Genomic DNA, 13,014 nt, shown 5'->3' on the forward strand with positions numbered 1-13,014 from the left:
GTCTTAGTGTAGGTCTATTCAGATCTATTCTGTTTGGAGAATGCTACACTTCTTGGAGCTGTAATTTTATGTCTTTCATAAGAGATGGTAAATTTTCATTGATTATTTCCTCTATTATTGTTTCTGTCCCTTTTCCCTTCTCTTCTCCTTCTGGGACACCTATGACATGTACATTCATGTGCTTCATGTTGTCATTTAATTCCCTGAGCCATTCCTCATATTTTTCCATTCTTTTCCCTCTCTGTTCTTTTGTGTGTAGGATTTCAGGTATCTTGTTTTCCAGTTCCTGAGTGTCTTCTTCTGCCTCTTGAGATCTGCTGTTGTATGTCTCCATTGTGTTTTTCATCTCTTGTATTATGCCTTTCATTTCCATAGATTCTACCAGTAGTTTTTTCAAACTTTTGATTTCTACCTTATCTTCACCCAGCATTTTCTTTATATCCTTCATTTCTTTTGTCATTCTCAGTTTGGGGAGTGTTATTTACAGTTCTATGCCGTGATCTCAGCTGTTCCACTCTTTCCAGACTAGTGTATGGTGTGTGTCCTGTCATGGATGTCCCCCAGTTGTTTCAGAGTATTTACTAGTTTTTCCTGGTTATTTACCAGTTGCTCTAGAGGACTAACTAAATTCCACACCTCCCTATGCTGCCATCTTGCCGCCCTGCCTCCTTGGTATGTTTTTGATGACTGATTCAGTATCTTTGAGATTGGTTTGTTGAGATCTTTCTTCTGTTTCTTCTAGAGTCAGTGTATGTTGTTCATGTATTTCTAGGAAATTATCCATTTCATCTAAGTTGCCTAATTTGTTGGCATACAGTTGTTCATAGTATCCCCTTATCTTTTTTATTTCTTCATTGTCCATGGTAATGCCCCCCCCCTCATTTCTCATTTTATTTATTTGCGTATTCTCTCTTTTTGTCTTTGCCAGTCTAGCTAAGGGTTTGTCAATTTTACTGGTCTTTCCAAGAACCAAATTTTTGTTTTACTGATTCTATTTTTTTTTCTCAATTCATTTATTTCTGCTCTAATCTTTGTTATTTCTTTCCTTCTGCTTGCTTTTGGATTAGTTTGCTGTTTTCTAGTTTCCCCAGTTGTGCATTTAGATCTTCTATTTTAACTCTTTCTTCCTTTTAATGTAGACATTTAGGGAAATAAATTTCCCTCTCAGCATTGCCTTTGCTGCATTCCATAAGTTTTGATGTGTTGTTCTTATTTTCATTCATCTCAAGATAGTTACTGATTTCTCTTGCAATTTCTTCTTTGACCCACTTATTAAGAGTGTCTTCTTTAACCTACCTATATTTGTGAATTTTCCAGTTCTTTGCCTGTTACTGATTTCCAGCTTCATTCCATTTTGATCAGAGAGGATGCTTTATATAATTTCAATCTTTTAAAGTTTATTAAGACTTTTTGGTGACCCAACATATGTTCTATCCTGGATAATGATGAGCACTTTATGTCCTGCTGTTTTGTGGGCAACATTCTATATTTGTCTGTTAGGTACAGTTCATTTATATTATTAGAGTTCTGTCAAGATGTTCTATCTATTGATGAGAATTGTGTATTGAAGTCTCCAACTATTATTGCAGAGACATCTATTTCTACCTTCAATTTTGCCAGTGTTTACCTCATGTATTTTGGAGCAACCTGGTTAAATGCATAAATATTTGTGATTGTTATTTCTTCTTGATGATTGCCCCTCTAATTAGTATATCATGTTCTTTATTTTCCCATAACATTTTTGTATTTAAAGTCTATTTTGTCCACTAGTAGTATAGCTACCCCAGCTCTTATTATGGTTACTGTTTATTGTGGAATATCTTTTTCCAGCCTTTCACTTTCAACCTATTTGTATCCTTGGGTCTAAGGTGAGTGAGTCTCTTGTAGACAGCAGATAGATGGATCATATGCATTCTGCCAATCTTGTGTCTTTTGATGGAGTTTGGTCCATTAACATTCAGTGTTATTGCTGTAAAAGCAACATTTACTTCAACTATTTTATCCTTTGGCTTTTATATGTCATATCTTATTAATGTCTTTCTACCCTTTTCTTACTGAAAATCTTCATTTCTACTTTCTCCTCAGAGTCTCTCTCTCCTGTCTTTTCTTTTCAGCCTGCAGAACTCCCTCTAGTATTTCTTGTAGGGCATAGTACATTTTGTTACTCCCTAACTCTTCAAATAAATCACTGAGGTGCTGTGCTCTATGTGTATAACCTGGTATTTTCCCTGGAACTTTGGGTGCCTGTGTGACACCTAAGACTTGGAGTTGGAGTCCTGCAGTTCTGAAAGCCAGCATTATTCCACACAGAAACTGTTAAAGAAGCCATAAAAGAGATCAGACTTCAATTAGAGATAAGAACAAAGCTGATCTGGATGGGACTAAGGTAAATAAGAAAATAGGATAAAGGATGACATTGTCTGTATTTTAAAATTTCACTGTCTGTGTGAGACCAAAGGAAGAGATGCTGGCTATCGGTTTTTTGTATATGCCCTTTATCATATTGAGGAAGTTTCTTTTGATTCCTACATTGTGTAGTGTTTTTATCAGAAAAGGATACTGAATTTTGTCAAATACTTTCTCAGCATCAGTTGAGATGATCATGTGATTTTTCCCTTTTAATTTGTTATGTGTTGTATTATATTGGTTGTTTTTTTTATGTTGAACCACTCTTGTATGTCTGGAATGAGCCCCAGTTGGTCGTGGTGTATAATTCTTTTAATATGCCTTTGGATTCAATTTGCAAGTATTTTGTTGAGAATTTTTACATCTATATTCATAGGGAGATTGGCCTGTAGTTTTCCTTTCTTGTAGTATTTTTATCAGGTGTTGGTATTAGAGTGATGTTAGCTTCATAAAATGAGTTAGGTAGTGTTCTTTTTGTTCAATTTTTTGGAAGAGTTTGAGCAGGAATGGAGTTAGTTCTTTTTGGAATGTTTGGTAAAACTCCCCTATGAAGCCATCTTGCCCTGGGCTTTTCTTTAGGAAGGTTTTTGATGACTAATTGGGTCTCTTTTCTTGTGATTGGCTTCTTCAGGTCTTCTATTTCTTCTTGAGTCAGTTTAGATTGTTCATGTGTTTCTAGGAAATTGTTCATTTCCTCTAAGTTGTCTAGTTTGCTGACATACAGTTGTTTTTATTATCCTCTTATGTAGTTTTTTTAATTTCTTCAGGATCTATAGTAATGATCCCCCTCTCATTTCTGATTTTGTTTATTTGCATCTTCTCTCTTTTTGACTTTGTCAGTCTGGCTAAGGGTTCAAAGAACCAACTCTTAGTTTTATTTATTCTATTGTTTTTTTAGTTCTCCAGTTCATTTATTTCTGCTTTAATCTTTGTTATTTCTTTTCTTCTACTTCCTTTAGGGTTAGTTTACTGTTCTTTCTGTCACTTCTTCAGTTGTTCAGTTAGGTCTTTGATTTTAGCTCTTTCTTCCTTTTCAATGTATGCATTTAGAGCTATAAATTTCCCTCTGAGCCCCAACTTCACTGCATTCCCATAGGCTTTGATATAGTATATTCTTGTTTTCATTCAACTCCAGATATTTACCAATCTTTCTTGTAACTTCTTCTTTGACCCACTGATTGTTTAAGAGCATGTTGTTTATCTTCCATATATTTGTGAAAGTTCTGTTTCTTTGATGGTTATTGATTTCCAGCTTCATTACATTATGGTCAGGGAGAGTTCTTTGAATAATTTTGATCTTTGTAAATTTATTGAGACCTGTTTTGTGCCCCAGAATATGATCTGGAGAATGTTCCATGAGCAGTAAAGAAACATGTATATCCTGGTGTTTTGGGATGCAACAATCTATATCTGTCTTTTAGGTCTAATTCATTTATCACATTGTTTAGGTTCTCTATTTCCATATTAATCCTCTGTCTGGTTGTTCTGTCTATAGAAGACACTGGTGTATTGAAGTCTCCTATTGTTGTAGATATGTCTAGTGCTACCTTCAGTTTTGCAAATGTTTGTCTCATGTACTTTGGAGCTCCTTGATTGGGTGCATAAACACTTATGATTGTTATTTCTTCTTGGTGAATTTTCTCTTTTATTAATATATAGTGTCCTTGTTTCTTATGACATCTTTGCATTTAAAGTCTATTTTTTTCTGAAATTAGTATAGCTACCCCTGCCTTCTTTTGGTTACACTTGCATGGAATATTTTTTCCAATCCTTTCACTTTCAATCCATTTGAATCCTTGGGTCTAAGATGAGTCTCTTTTAAACAGCATATAGATGGATCATAGTTTTTCATCCATTCTCCCAATCTATATCTTTTAATTGCAGAGTTTAATCCATTCACAAAGTTATTACTGTGAAAGCAGTTCTTGAACCAACCATTTTATCCTTTGGTTTTTGTCACATCTGATTTTTCCTTCTCTCTCTTTTATCCTTTAAATTACCCTCACTAATGATCTTCAATTCTGTGCCATTCTCCAGATCTCTCTCTCTCTCTCTTTCAGTGGACAGAACTCCCTTTAGTATATCTTGTAGGGCAGGTCTCTTATTAACAAATTCTCTCAGCATTTGTTTCTGAATATTTTAAACTCTCCCTCACTTTTGAAGGATAGGTTTGCTGGATAAAGTATTCTTGGTTGACAATTTTTCTCTTTCAGAATCTTAAATATATCATACCACTGCCTTCTCACCTCCATGGTGCCCATTGAGTAGTCAGTACTTAGTCTTATGTGACTTCCCTTGTATGTGGTGAATTGTTTTTCACTTGCTGCTTTTCAGCTACAGCATTTGACTGTCTGATTAGTATGTGTCTTGGAGTGAATCTATTTGGATTTATTCTTTTTGGAATTCATTGGGCTTCTTTGATTTGCATATTTATGTCTTTTCTAAGAGTTGGGAAGTTTTCCTGAATTATCTCTTCAAATACTCTTCCTAAACCTTAACTCTTCTCTTTTCTGGGATAACAGTGATTCTTATATTTGTTTGCTTCATGTTTCCATCATTTCCCTGAGATCCAATTCAAAGTAAAAATTTCCATCTTTTCACCATATGTTCTTTCATGCAGTCATATTCAATTGTTCTCATCTTGTTCAGTTATTGTTTCTTCTTCTTCAAATCTGCTGTTGTATGCATTTAGAGCTATAAATATATATTCATTCCTTTTTATTTATTATTTTATTAACAACTCTAAAGAGAACCTTCACTGAGTCAGAGGACATAATACAAATTATGGTGACCTGTGTATAAAACATGGCACCAAATTTGGCCTTTTGGAAGTGTGTTTATAAATATACATTAAAACCTGCACCAGAACAATGCAGAAGCTGAAAAGGCAGGACTGGTCTGTGGACTCAGGGCACTCTCAGTCTTACAGCCTCAGGGGTAAGCCCCACTTCAGTTGGAGCCAGGAAAGCTTGTCTTTGAAGATGGGACCCCTGTGAGCACCAAAAGGCCACAAGCATGGCACAAAAGAAAAATGGTGCTTGGAGGAAAGGCAGGGAGAGAAGGGTCATCTCCTTTCCCTTGTTTCCTGGCACTGACCACTATTCAAGGATTCTGGATCTCTGGTATACAACACACCCTTAACATTAAAGGAGCTTCTGCAATTTCCAAATGTGTTTTCCTAGTAAGCTGACAAGATCTCAAGTAGCCAAATCACAATTATTCTGATTTTAAGAATTAAGAACTAGTTTTGATGTCATTTTCTACAGGCCAAAACTTTACAATACCTACCAGAATGGCTATAGTCTCCCCAGAAAGAATGCTGATGTTGCTCTCAAGCTAGTCCAGCCACAGATCCAATGTGACTGAGCAGTTCCAGCCCAAAAATCAGACTTCACAGACAGTGACAGGAAAAGCAGCTCTGATCAATGTTGGAACTCCCCCATGTGTAGCGTGACCTCACTGAAGCCTTCAATCTCTCTGCACAAGGCAACAGAAGCTTCTGGGAGAGGGAGAGTCCATATCATATATGTGTCTTCAAGGATGAAAACAAAGTTCCTTCCTGGCCGGGCCTGTTTTTCGAGCTGAATGGGGCTCGGGACCATTTGTCTGTTGGCTTATACATTCATCAGGGGAGCAGATGTCCTTGGTCTGCCCATCCTGTGGCTGTGGAAAGTGACAATCACCCCTGACTCAGCCCCAAGGGCCTGGCTCCATTATGGGGCCACACAAATGGGGACCTGACAGAAATGGAGGGTGGAGGCAGGGGAGCATTAGGAAAAGTGATTGGAAGGAAAAAGCCATGTGGGCTTTAAACAGCCCAAGAGGGTGATGGTGCTTCTACAATTCTGGGGTTCCTAAAATAGTTACTGAAAGAGCTGGGAGTCCTTGCTGTCACTCCAGTTGATTCTACAAAGGGGAAACAGCTGCCCTACCAATTTCTATCCAAAACCAGAGTGATTTTCTCAGCTGCCTCAAGGATGTGTTTTTAAAATTTTTTCCTCCCAATCCTTGGCTTGATTGTCTTGCTGCAGAGAGATCTGACATTTTTCCTTAACTGTGGCAATAAGTGAGAGGTGAGATGAAGGACAAAAGCTTCTGAATGGCAATTTAAGCATAAAGCTGGGAGCTACTCCAGGCTGTTATGAGGGACTGTCTCTCTCCAGCAACAAATTTTAGGACCTGGGTGCCAAGAACAAGAGACAGGCGCCCCCCATGTTAATGGGGCCTGGCACCCATCACACCACACCCTACAAAGCCAAGATAACAGAAGGACACTTGGCCTCGCTACTATAGTTCTTTCAGGATAGGAGGCTGAGCAGGGCAGCTCCTTCAGAATGTCTTGCGATATTTTGTGTGGAATGAGGGGGAAATTTTCTGCCCATTTTAAAGTGAACTTATATTTAGTGGAAATTATAAATAAAAAAGGACTGTGCATCCAATTCACCTTCTTCCAATACAGACTGGTTTCAATATTCCCCAAAAAATGGAGAAAACTCAGCAGACATCTTTAAAATCAGAGTGATAAAAAAGGTGGGGGTTCACATCCCATCCTCAAGAACCTCACTCCAAATACCTTCTTGATACTCTGACTTCAACACCTCCCAAAAAGAGAGGCATATTGTGGAGGGAGCTACTGGTCCCCTTAAAGCTTGGGCAGATTGCCTGCTGGTGCCAGGATGATGCCAAAGACAGAGAAAAGTCCCAGTAGGAGGTTGAGCTTGGCAGTCTTCTGGGGCAATTTGTTGAAAGTCTGTCTTCAGAACTCTCGAGGGAAAAGGCTACGGGAATGGTGAGCAGAGGGAGTGCCAGGCTGATGCTGCAGCATGTGGCCAGGATGCTGAAGATTAGGTAGGGCAGAAAGAACAGCATGTTGTAGAGCATGGAGGAGACGGTGGGGCCGATGAGGATGGCGAGTGTGATGATGCCAGCCTCCAGTTTGGACTCCATGTCTCTGGTATTCTTGGAGTGGAGAATGGCCTCAGTGCTAAGGACCAGGGGGGATAGTGTAGAGGAGCAGGAAGGCCGCCAGGGACCCCACCTGGACAGCATAGACAAACATCATTGGGCTCAGGCCCCAGGAGATGCAAGTCTATTTGGACTTCTGTATAAGATTTGGCAGAGGGCCAAAGGTGATGAAGATGACAAGGTCTCCCAAAGCCACATACTTGAAGCCAATTCCTCCTGTGTAGAGAAAGGAGCTGGACAAGCCACCAAAAGTAGATGAAAACTAAGTGCTTCAGTTTTAGAGCAGACAGGCAATAGAGGCAAGCAGCACAGACACAGCCCAAGGTGTAGAGGAAGACTTCAAACCAGACAACATCCTGGGGCTCCAAGATTCAGTCCACCAAGGTCCTGTCATCACTCTTTTTGTAGGCAGTGCCCTTGGAGAAGTCATAGTGTTAACCAAATTGCCAGCCCTGTGCACAACCAGGACAGCCACAGCACAGCCCACCAGCAGCCTGGGATCCAAGATGCCCTGGGATCTATAAGCCAGGGCACTGCCCAGGGCCATGGGACTGACTGAGGCACTAAAGCTCCAGGGCCACAGGGCAAGCACATAGGAGGTGCACTTCTGCCTCCAGGAGTGTTGAGGTGGCCTGTCCAGCTGGTGACATTCTCCAGTGGGTCCTGGTTTCCCACCTTGGCCGTCTCTCCCTCTTGGATATTAATCTTCTCCCCTGGGGTCTGTGAGGCCACCATGGAGGCTGCATGTGGCTTGAGTCAGTCCTAAAAGTGAGCCACCCCCAGCCCAGCGGCCACCCCGAGGCAAGGAGGGATGGGGCGGGTTGACTGGGCCTGACCTTCCTTCGATTCTGCCCCAGGATGAGGGCTGGGGAGGCAAAAGGAACCAGGGGCAATAGCTAGGAGGCCGTGCACCCAGGAGGCCCAGTGGTGCCACCTGACCACCAGTCACTTGGCAAAGCCTATCTCCTGCCCCCAGCCCTGAGCTAGAGTCTAAGGCTGAGCCATGGCTGTCCCCTAGTATATTTTTGATTTGGTCTACAGTATCTTTCATTTCAATAAGATCTGCTACTTTTCTATTTACTCTTTCAGATTCTTCTTTATGATCTTCTATTGTCTACTTGATATCCTTTATGTCTTAAGCCAACCCACTGAAGTTATTTTGGAGATTTGTATGTAATTCTTTGATTAGTTGTTCCAAATTCTGTGTCTCCACTGACTTTTTAATTTGGTTATTTGGCTTTGCCATATCTTCTTACATCTTCATGTGCTTTGTTATTTTCTGCTGATTTCTTTGCATTTGATTATCTTGATCAGTTTCTTTTGAAAGTTGATTTCCCTTACTCATCTAAGATTTTATAGTTGCTTGGATTTGCACTGAAGGTCTCTTTCGGCACTTGATCTGTAAGTCATTCCCAGTCAGACCATGGCCAAGGCCTCCCCCAGGAGATGCAAGTCTATTTGGACTTCTATATAAGATTTGGCAGAACAGCAATTTGCCAGGGTGCACTTTCCCTGTCTTCCCAGCAGATGGCGCTCTTTGGCTGCCTCTTCCTCTCAAGCCAGCTTTTCCCTGACTGCAGCAGCCAGCTGGGCGGAATCCAATCCAGGTGGAAATCTAGACAATGCAGCAGTTCTTTGTGCTGGAGACTGCCAGCCCCAGTGTTGAGGGGTGGGCACTGTGCACTTCAGTGGGGAATCCACTTGAAGGCACAATGTGTCTGGTGATTCCCAGGCTTCCAAGTGAAAAACCCAGGGCTGTGGGGCTGAGGGTTTCACCTTCCCCAGCCCTCAGCCAGCTTGGAATTGCCCTGCTATTCGGCCTCTGGGGTAGCAGAGGAGCTCTTGGTGCATCCATGTGGTTCTCTCCCTTGTCCTCACCTCTCTGACTGTGCACAACGTGAATGCCACCCACCTTCATGGAGAAAGGATACAGGCAGAGGAACATCGAGTTTCTCTCTTGCCTGCTAATTATTGGATCAGCTCTGCTCTGCATCCCCTCTCCTCCCAAGGGAAGGGCCTCACATTCCTCCCCCAGACCAGGTGTCCACAGCAGCCTGCATCCAAGTTCGGGGGTAGGCACTGCACACTGCAGCAAGGTCTTTGAGTGTGGCTACAATAAGTCTGTTGATTCCTGACTTCCCATACAGAGCTCCTGGCTGTGGGGCTGAAAGATGACTCCCCAACTGGTTGCAGAGATGGAAATGCAGGAGAGCGCAGTCCTCCCTCATCCTCCCTGGGCCAGCAGGTAGTAGCCAGCCCCAGGATCAGGCTGGCTTCATTAAATTTATTTATTTAATTTATTAAATTAAATTAAATAAACTCACCCAGTCCTTTCAGCCATAATTTTTCCACTTTTTCATCTAGGCCCTCTATATAATGTAGAAGTTTCTCTCTGGCCACTCATACCATGAAACCACTGTCCTAGTCATTTTCTGCCTTTTCTCTAGTTATTCCATGGTGGCGAAGTTAGCACTGCCTCTCCTTTTCTGCCATCTTCCTGGAAGTCCTCTCCCTCATTTTTGAAAGACTGTTTTGCCAGATATAGAATTTTTAGTTGGCAATTATTTTGCTTTCAGCAATATGTCATCCCACTGCCTTCTTTCCTCCATGGTTTCTGATGAGAAATTGGCACTTATTGAAGTTCCCTTGTGATATGTTGCTTCTCTCATGTGGCTTTCAGAATTCCCTATCACTGGCATTTGGCTGCTGGTTATAATATACTGCACTGTGGGTCTATTTGGGTTTACCCTGTTTGGAGTTCACTGAGTGTCTTGGATGCATATATTCATGTATTTTGTTAAGTTTGGGAAGTTTTCAGCCATTATTTCTTTGAATATTCTCTCTGCCCCTTTCTCTCTGTCTTTTCCTTCTAGAACTCCCACAATGAGTACATTGCTATGCTTCATGGTGTCCCACAGATTCCTCAGGTTCTGTTCACTTTTCTTCATTCTTTTTCTGTTCCTCAGACTGAATGATTTCAATTATCGTATCTTCAAGCTTACTGATCTTTCTGCCAGCTCCAATTTGCTATTGCATCCCTCTTGGGAAATTTTATTTTCTTTCACTCTGGTCTTTAGCTCTGTTTGTTTTCCTTTTCTTAATTTCCATCTCTCAACTCATATTCTCTTTGTGTACATCTACCATTTTCCAATTTTCTTGTTTTCTTTGTGCATGTTTTCCTTTAGCTCTTTAAGGCATTTTTGGACACTTTTAAAAAGTCTTTGTCTAGTAAGTCCCAGGTCTGGTCCTTCTCATTGACGGCTTCCAATGCTGCAATCTTCTCCTTTGTCTGGACCTTTGCCTCCTGTTTCTTTGTATGTTTTGTAACCTTTTGTTGTAACCTGGACATTTTGATAGTTTAAGGTGTTATCTCCAGAATTTAGACTCTGAGGCATCTATTCCTTAAGTTTGTATCTAGCTAGTGTTAAGACAGAGCTTTCCTTGAATGCCAGGAACTACCCAAAAGAAGAAGAAGAAGGAAGAGGAGGAGGGGAGGAGAGGGGGAGGAGGAGGAGGGGAGGAGAGGGGGAGGAGGAGAAGAAGGAGAAGAGGAGGAAGAAGGAGAAGAATAAACAGGAGGAGGAGGAGGGGGAGGAGAGGGAGAAGGAAAAGAAAACATTTTTCCCAGTCTTTGCAGATTGATCTGTTCAAGTGCTCCCCTTCAGGGTTTATCCATAAAATGAGTTTAGAGAATAGCTCCAGGCCAAAGTGTTGGGATCTCGCTGATCCTTTCTGCCATGCACCTTGTTTTGGGGATGTGTGTGTGATCCTAGGAATTCTTGTCTACTCAAATACAAATGTCCCCGCTTACTTAGGAAACAATTTCCTCTAGTCCTGGGTACTGTACTCTATGACCTATAGGCAGCAATCCCTTGCCTCAGGCAGCAGTTCACAGAGCTCCCCATCAACACACAGGGCAAGTTAAGTCTCTCACACCACCACCAGATAGATTGGGCCAGACTTACGTGATCACAGTACATGCACTTGGGTTACTCTGCTTCCTCTGGAACTGGGACCACGGACCGACACTGGAAGCATGAGCCAGCTCTGTGCCAAGGCAGTGAGGGGTGGAGGAGGGCCAGTCAGGGTGCCTCCTACTGCTTTTAAATAGCCTTTTTCTTGATTTGGCACTAGCCCTTTTGCTGCAGTCCTTTAACTATTCTCTGGAGCTTTTTTTGATAAGAGTGTTTCTGTCAGCTCTTGCTGGTTATTTAAAGTTTCTGTGGGAGAACAGAACCCTGAAAAGTCTCACTCCATCATTCTGATGAGGGCTGGGGCAAGCCATTTGTAGTATACATATGTTGATCCATTCTAATCTCCATAGACTATGTTACGTATTAGAGTCATCTTAATACCTCAGATGGGAGAGCTAGAATTCAGGAGAGCTTGAAAGTATGAAAGTTTCATATCCTGGATCTCTCCATTATTTCTTTTTCCTACAACAATGGTTTTATCTAATACTTCTTGTAGGGAAGCTTCATTGTGACTCTTCCAATGGATTACCTCTTCTTTTTCCTTGAAAGGAGAGGTACTTTTTTTTTTTTTTTTTTTTAAACAAGACTGATAGTCAAAACATACATTTATGCTCTATTTTGGCCTGTCTGGGAAGGAAGAAGCAGGAAATTTTTGTTTCCCTGGAAAATGGCATCTAAGAAAACTGTAAGATTAAATGAAATCTCTGGCGTTTCTCTGTAGAGGTGTAACAACAGTTTGAACTCCTGGAAGTGAAAGGTGAAGCCCAAAGTTCTTAAGTTGCTGGATGTTCTCAAGGACCAAAGAAAAAAAGAAACAGTAAAAGACCTAGTGCATGTGGAGAAGAAAGAAGCCTGCCTCTCCAATTAACTTTGTAATAGTTACTAATAGCTGGTGAAGTTTTCCAAATTTTAATAACTTCATTTTCTTCTTCCTACTTTTTATACAAAAGTAAAACAGCTGTTGTAAAAGAAGAAAACGAATGTAAACGTTCTGAATCCTACTGATATTCATCTCACCGCAATTTTGATCTTCGAAAGAATGCATCCCCTCCGAGTAGATCGTTTTGTTCTTCCAGGAATACACGGGATGGGGGGATTCCGCGGCAGCTGCCTTAACCCGCCAAAGTTACCCAAATCCACTCTCGCTTTCAAGTGGTAGTAGTTGCAGTTCCTGCCCTCTCATTTGTCTTTGTTTTAAAACGAGGAAAAGAAATAAAGTGTGAGGGTGGGTTATGAGAGCCTAGGCGAGAAAAGGCCAAACGGCGAAAACGAAAGAAAACGAAGGACAGGAGGTGGCAGCCCTATTGCCTCAACCCAGGCATTAAACGTGCCACCATACGCAAGATTTGAAAAATATAATCTGGTGGTGATTCTTCTAATTTACTAATTTACTAACGACTAACGACCAGCCTAGGATTCCACTGACACTTCTATCATCTCGGTTTCTCTTTAACTCGCTGCCCTCCCGGAAATGTGTCATCTTCAGTCGACCTCATTAGTCGGAAAAACAAAACGCCTTCGACTTCCAAAACTGTTAAAATGCTTTGCTTTCCTGAAAAAACTGAAGATAGCTGGGGGTGGAGGGACAGGAACTTACCACCCCAGAGTCTAACGCCAAAATGCCCCGACTTCACCGCTTTTGTTCAATTCGGGCTCCTCAACCACGCCC

The 13,014-nt window shown here is 41.3% G+C and overlaps 1 protein-coding gene and 1 pseudogene across 2 annotated transcripts in view; both read right to left on the minus strand.

The window, feature by feature from the left end:
- Positions 1–12,981, minus strand: part of FBXO43 (F-box protein 43) — a 29,929-nt gene extending 16,948 nt beyond the window's left edge. The window contains exon 1 of one of the 2 annotated variants that reach the window (XM_037803048.1): positions 11,337–12,981. The gene's annotated coding sequence lies outside the window, so the exon portion shown is untranslated. The remainder of the gene's footprint in view (positions 1–11,336) is intronic. The other variant, XM_037803049.1, reaches the window with a different exon arrangement.
- Positions 4,916–8,518, minus strand: LOC119509170 (annotated as a pseudogene).
- Positions 12,982–13,014: the final 33 nt, after the last annotated feature.

The sequence above is a fragment of the Choloepus didactylus genome, chromosome 14 (genome assembly GCF_015220235.1).
Source record: "Choloepus didactylus isolate mChoDid1 chromosome 14, mChoDid1.pri, whole genome shotgun sequence".
Lineage (NCBI taxonomy): Eukaryota > Metazoa > Chordata > Mammalia > Pilosa > Megalonychidae > Choloepus > Choloepus didactylus.